This window comes from Apis dorsata, unplaced genomic scaffold (genome assembly GCF_000469605.1).
Source record: "Apis dorsata unplaced genomic scaffold, Apis dorsata 1.3 scaffold_77, whole genome shotgun sequence".
Taxonomy (NCBI): Eukaryota; Metazoa; Arthropoda; class Insecta; order Hymenoptera; family Apidae; genus Apis; species Apis dorsata.
The window spans coordinates 446,836-453,775 of NW_006263375.1; the positions used below are offsets into that span (position 1 = coordinate 446,836).

Sequence of the window (6,940 nt, forward strand, 5' to 3'; positions counted from 1 at the left end):
CAAGAATTAAATCGCAGAGAAAAAAAGAAAATCGTTCGATTTATACTTTTTTTATCGTTTCTATCTTCCATATTGTGTACGTGAATCAAAAATCAATCGTTTTTTGTATCCTCGTAGGACGAAGAAAGAAAAAAAGATCGCAAAAATATCCCGCAATTACAATTCTAACCGAGGCTGGTTAAAATACAAACGTTACACTGCAAATGTTATTGCGGCGAAGTTTGCAAAACTCGATAAATTAAGGGAGAGTTACGTTAGACTGCTACAAGGCCTTTAGAAATGTTTAATGGCCACGAATCTGTACGCACACGTGCATATGTTCGCTTCAAATACGTATATCTGTATGCGAGTGTATATATACACACACTCGAAATTTTCAATCCTCGTATCGCAATCAAGCTGTATTTTACTATCACTCTTATTCTCTTCTTTGATACTTTGATCGATCGATGACGAAAAACCATCCTTTCCTTTTTCTTTTTCTTTCTTTATTCTTGTTATTTAAGTATCTTTCCCTCTTTCTTTTCTTCTTTAAAAAAAATATTGTTTTCTAGAGAGAATTTTTCGACAGTAAATATTAATAATAATAATAATAATATTTAAGGGTGGCCATTTTTTTTTTATGTCAGAATAGAATGTATTCGAGGTCAGGTATCACAAGTGCAATTGATATTGAGCTCGATCACCTAGCTCGACAGTTTAGAGAAAGCGGTTAATGCATGGTCGCGTTTGATTTCTGATATTTTTTTTCTTTTTCACGTATCTAGAGCGTATCTGAAATTTGGTAATATATGATTTTGTAGATATATGTATAGGTAGATGTGACTTTAAGTCACATTTATTACGCGAGAGATTTACTTTCAATTCATTAAAAAAAGGAAAAAACAGAATTGTGTAGAAAGATTTAATCTACTGTGTAGTTGATCTTGAATTATCATGTGTTAGATGAAATGATTATAATGAAAGATAATAATAATCTTTATGGCAAAACAAGTTCTATCCTATGACAGGACAATAACTTTTTCAAAGATATATATTTCAAATTGTCTGTTTAGATTTACTATAATAGCAATACGAATAAATAAAAGTAAAAGTTATTCGAAATTAACTCGTTTTATTATATCATCGTAGAAATGAAAGATATTAATAGATATATTAATAGATATATCTTTAATAGTATATATATATATATTTTTTTTCTCTGTTTAAATACAGGAAAGTAATAAAAAATGATTAATTTGATAGATTAATTGTTAATATATTACTCGTGAATATGCTAATATTGAGTAAATTTCTTCTATTTAATTTATCAAAAGAATTTCAAGCTTGTACAATTAATCAATTATTTTTTCCCCTGACAACATTTATATTTCTTGCAACATATTATATTTCATTTTATACGTCAATGATAGGTTAAAAATATATTTAGAGAATATTCTTCACTGAAATATTCATGAGAAACGTTATTAAAAAATTAAATTTCTCTAAAATAAAATTTCAAAAGAATTCGTAAGAGAAATCATAAACGAAAAAAATAAATTATAAACGAATCGATATCGACCATCTTATTTTGTACACGTTCAATTATGCGGAAGTATAATGTGTGCAAGGACGAACGAGGTGCCGCTCAAAACAAAGTTCATATGCCGTCTATTCACGAGGAGAGAACCGTGATTCCAGACTTTCCAATTTGCCTCCACAAGGGGAGGGATAGAAACAAGCATGACGCACATTTTCTTCACGGTTTTATTGCACCGAGAACTTAAAACAGATCGAGCTTTCACAACCTTTCGACATTTCCAAAACGAGAAAAATCGTGACGTGTCGAAAAATTTTGTCAAGATTTTATCCCTTTTTCCACGCACTTTTTTCTTTGATTAATTTTACCACGAATAATCGCACACAATTTCGAATCATCGGAGCTCCCTCTTCAAATATTTGAAACTTAGAAAGGAAATTTTCGAAAGAAATCACAATTGCCACGTATTTTTCAAAATTTCAAGTCATCGTACTTTCATTTCTTTCCAGCAATTTCTGTTGGAAGATTACAGTTTTCCTCTTCGAATAATTCTATGATAGAAAACTCTCTCAGGCCAGGAATCGCCATTCGTATCGTGTATCGATTATTATCTTCCAATTAAATCGTAAATTGTGTTGCAGTAATCTGATGCAAATAAGAAAAAAAATATCTTGAAAATGGCTCGTATTAATTTAAAATAGAGAGGGAGGGGGAGGGGGGACGATTGTAAATTGGTATTAATAACAAGGCATTTCGAGAGAGTATTTCAGAAACGTGATAAATATTCATTTACAATATATATTCATTATTTCTAACAGTTACCGAACCTTGAAATAATGATTAATCGAGTTGATTTAACACGTTGGCAATTATTTCATTTGCTGTACTTAAGAGATTGTGATTAATCGGATATTCTTTTCGCGGGAGTAAATTCTTTACTCAATTATGGGAAGATCTGTGTACACGTTCATGCCGGTAGTTTCAAAAATGAAAGTTTAACAACACTGTTCCTTTTATTACAAATTATTCAATATTGTGAAATCAATTTTAATATTATCACGAACAAATTGCAAAATGGATTGGATTGGGACGAAATTCGAGGAGATATTCATCGGATTTCAAGAAAAAATTTCAAAATTTCTTGAAAATTTTTGAAAGATTTTTATTTTTTTTTTTTTTGATCGAATCGAAGCGTGATGAATTCGATTCGAGAAGTGAGAAACAAGAGATAAAGATAATTTTTTTTTTTTTTTTTTATATAGAAAATGATGTCTCTGTTGCACAGCACAATCTCAGGAAGCAAGGAGATAAAAATTTTGAGGTAAGCATTCCAGACAATGCCAGCGTGAAGAAGGATGAATACAGGAAGTATTTATCTTGGGCTTGTGGTTTTGATACAAAACCGCATTCGCAATAATTTTACATTATTATGCATAAACGAGATACTATAACTATCCGTGCCATACTAACATTGTACGTTTCGTCCATGTCTTCCATCGAATTTCATCACGTAGATCTTTTTTTTATATTTCCATAATGTTATTTTTATCTTAAGAACGAGAAGAATTTCTTCTCCCCCCTCCCCCTCTCCCCTTTTTCTTTCATCTTGCTTTTACTTTATCCTTAGATCCGTTCAAAAGATATTAGAAATTTATCACGAGATTTTTATCTGAGATTATACGAACACTCGATCACTTTGCAACATTTATTTAAAAAAAAAAAAAAAAAAAGATAAGATCGAAACATTATTATACTCAAATTGCATTTTACATTTGTAACTTATTAGACAATTAAAAAAAAAAAAAAGAAAAAAAAAGTGGTTTTATCGAATGATTAGACAATATTATTATCGTAAACAAGACTAACTATTTTTTTTTTTTTTGTATTATGCAAAGAATCGTTACATAACTACAAAAAAAAAAATCGAAATTGACTATATCGAAATCGTCGATATGCCGTTAGTTAATATTCGAAATATTCAAGTTCACTAATCTCTCATTTCAAAATCTGTAAAATCATCCCACTTGTTATTCCTTGTTTCTTGATGATAAATTTTGATAATAATTTACCATAGAGGCGAATTCGAAATTTATTTATCTCAATCCCGATCCGTTATATACGTTCGCTGAAAAAACGTCCTCTTTTCTCTAATTTTTTTAATTATCATCGAATCGAATCATTATTTAAATAAAATTCTCATTCTACTTAAGTTCTATTTTTACTTAAGAAAAAAAATATTGCAAACAATTTTATTTAAACGATCTCCGATTATATCATGACTATGACTTGTAAGATTTGAACAAAAACTATCGAGGAAGAGAGGGGGGAGGAGAGAGACGCGATAGATTCAAATTCGAAGATTCATCGTCTGGTTTATAAGTTAAATTTTCCTCGTGAAAAATCTTCACATTTAATATTGACTTGTGTTCATCGTATCACAACATGTGAACGATATCGTAATAATCGTAAATAATTTTTTTTAATCCAATTTGAATTTTATTCCTCTTAATGGACATTATGAAATTATTAATTATATTTTGAATATCAATTATTATTAGATTTTTTTTTTATGCTCAATTAATAATAATCGGTTGATTAATTAGAATTAAAATAATAAATAAACTTGTTTTAATCAAATTCTAATTATCCAATTTTCATTAATTAACGATTTTATTTTATAGTATAAAAAAATCGTTCGACACATGTTTTGACAAAAAAAAAATGATATCATCGAGAAAATAAAGAGAAAATCGAAGAATTTACTTTGTTGTAATGTTAAATCAACAAGGTTTAAAGATTTTTTTTATTTATTTGAAGTAAAGTATAGAATCGCTTGGACATTAAACATTTAGAAATCTCTTATGTTAATATTATCACATAATATTATTAACTATTATTTGAACAAGTGATCAAAGATTCGCCTCTCAAGTTTACTTGTAATTTTGACAAAGTCGAAATTCTTGTAACTTGTTAAAAAGAAGATAAGCAAATTAAAAGAATATTCCGAGAATATTTTGAATATATTTATACCGAATTATAGCGAATATTTATAATGAAAAAAGTTTGAGTTCATAAAGAGAAAGCGAATATTTTTGCGAAACACTGTTCAGAGCGAACCACGTAATTACATTTATTGCATTCAAAATTGCACTTTTGTATTTATAATAGATATATTTATAGTAAAAATAATTCTTTCCAATTTTTCTATATCTTTATCAAAAATTTCTCGATATTCTCATCATATACATTCGATAAGATGTATATATTTAATATATAGAGAAAAAAAGAAAAAAATAAGATTAAAAAAAATTATATAACATATCTTACATATTTTACATACGTAAGGCATTTGAGAAGAGAAGTCAAGGCTAATGTCTTAATGTCAATGACTGTATGTTTATAATGAAATTTAAACGTTTTGACAATGACTGATCAACGTTGCGAGGCAAGTGAACTTGTCCTAAATATTAAATAATAAGTTTCCAGTAGTTCAAGTCAACGTACCGTGTAATAATGGGGCAAAACTCGGCTGAGTGAAACAATGGTAAGAAAAGTTCCACATTGATGGATTTACGTAAAGTTGATCGATTATCGTTGTATGGTAAATTTACAAAAAAAAGAAGATTTTACAAATACGATATAAATTTTTAATTTATCTCTAACCAATATCTTCCAATAAATAAAAATTGGTATAAAAAAAAATCTAGTCTATGATCTCTTAAGTCTAACTTAAATAATCACTAAATAATTCGAATAAAATCGGTGCAATTAATTGTTCTTGCACCGATAAACGAAGAAAGCTAATCCAAAAATTTTTCGAAGAAGTCACTTAAAAGTTGAAGCATTAGATTTCTATCCCAATAATTCTTTATCGCCATTCCAAACATTAAAATCGAACTTGTCGAATTCGAGAAAGAAATTTTGTCTGAACGGTGTTCCTTTTTCTATTACTGTACAGCTACATATCCCATACGAATTTACAAGAATAATTTAACAATAATCGTTATTGCAATTACATCAAACTTACTCGAACCCTATTCATCGCAATAACACTTTATCGCCATTCCAAAAATTAAACGAAACGCTTCTTGAACCTAAGAAAGAAATTTTGTATCTGAACGCTCTACGATATTTCTTTTCCTATTACTATACAGCTACGTGTCCCATACGAATTTACGAGAGTATTTCAAGCCAATCGTCACTGCAATCAATTACATCAATTTACTTTAAAAATTGGAAATAACTTATAATAATACTCTCGAACTCTATTCGTATTATATTTATTTCCAATCTATTGGAAATGATAAATTTTCAAGAATTCCAAGCCAACCCGTTCCAAAAGATTCTCTAAAAGTTAGAAATAAAGCCTTTCCTCCATTTCCTTCCAATCGGCAAAAACCGAGAGAATCGGCATAAAATAAAAAACGGAATTGAATTGCAAGGAATCGAAGGAAGGTGGACAAGAAACGGACCGTTTCTCGTCGCGGCAAAAGTATAAAGGCAAAGACCCAAGGACCAAGGAGGAACACGACTCTTATTCTTATCCCTCTTTTACTCCACTCTACTCTCTCTCTCTCTCTTTCACTCTCGCATAAGATAAGATAAAAATTTATTCATATTTACTTACGTAAACTCGGCGACGGATGTTCCCTGTATATACGCGCGCACAGCCGGGTTCATTAACTGACGGTCGGCAAAATCCCCCTTTATGTAAGAACGTGGAACAGTGGAAGTGAGCGGATGGAAGGAAGAAAAACCATTGGAGACGGGTTTTCTCTGTACGGCAAATGTGCCACACGCCACTATCCTGGATCTCGTCCGCCCTCGTTCGATAACCACTCCGCAGGGATTTCCTCTTCGCCTACTTTTCGCCTCGCGAGCAAGGTGCGAGCGTCCTTATCATCTCACCGTTCCGCTTCCTCGTCCACTGATCGACGATCGCGCTCCAACTCTCGACCCCCGTCATCGATCTCTCGATCCTCGTATTCTTCTTCTCTGGTCGATGATTTTTTTTTTTTTTCTTTCTCAGAGGGGAAACAGATTTTTTTAAGAAAACGAACGATTCGATGAAATGATGAATCGATCAAGATGAGATCGAATGATGAGATAGATCGATGAAATTTTAAATATTTAAAAATTTAAGATATATATATATATATATAGAGAGAGAGAGAGAGAATTTTTTATACTCTTTTTCCTCTCTGTCTTTTACTCGCACTTTCTCGATACGCGAGAATATTTAAAGATCGAAGAGATCGAGGAGACGATCAAACTCTCGGCCCGATTCCATCACTTTCGCGAAATTAAGGAAAAAGAAAAAGGAGCGATCCTTTGAAAACTAGACTTCTTCTTCTTCCTCTTCTTCGTGGAAGCGCGACGAAGGGATAAACGAGGAAGGGTGAAAAAAAAAAAAAAAAAAAA

The 6,940-nt window shown here is 30.6% G+C and overlaps 1 protein-coding gene across 1 annotated transcript in view; it reads right to left on the minus strand.

Annotated features, from left to right (window-relative positions):
• LOC102672646 (scavenger receptor class B member 1-like) overlaps positions 1-6,539 on the minus strand; it is a 24,810-nt gene extending 18,271 nt beyond the window's left edge. Inside the window, exon 1 of the mRNA XM_031508168.1 lies at positions 6,147-6,539. The gene's annotated coding sequence lies outside the window, so the exon portion shown is untranslated. The remainder of the gene's footprint in view (positions 1-6,146) is intronic.
• Positions 6,540-6,940: the final 401 nt, after the last annotated feature.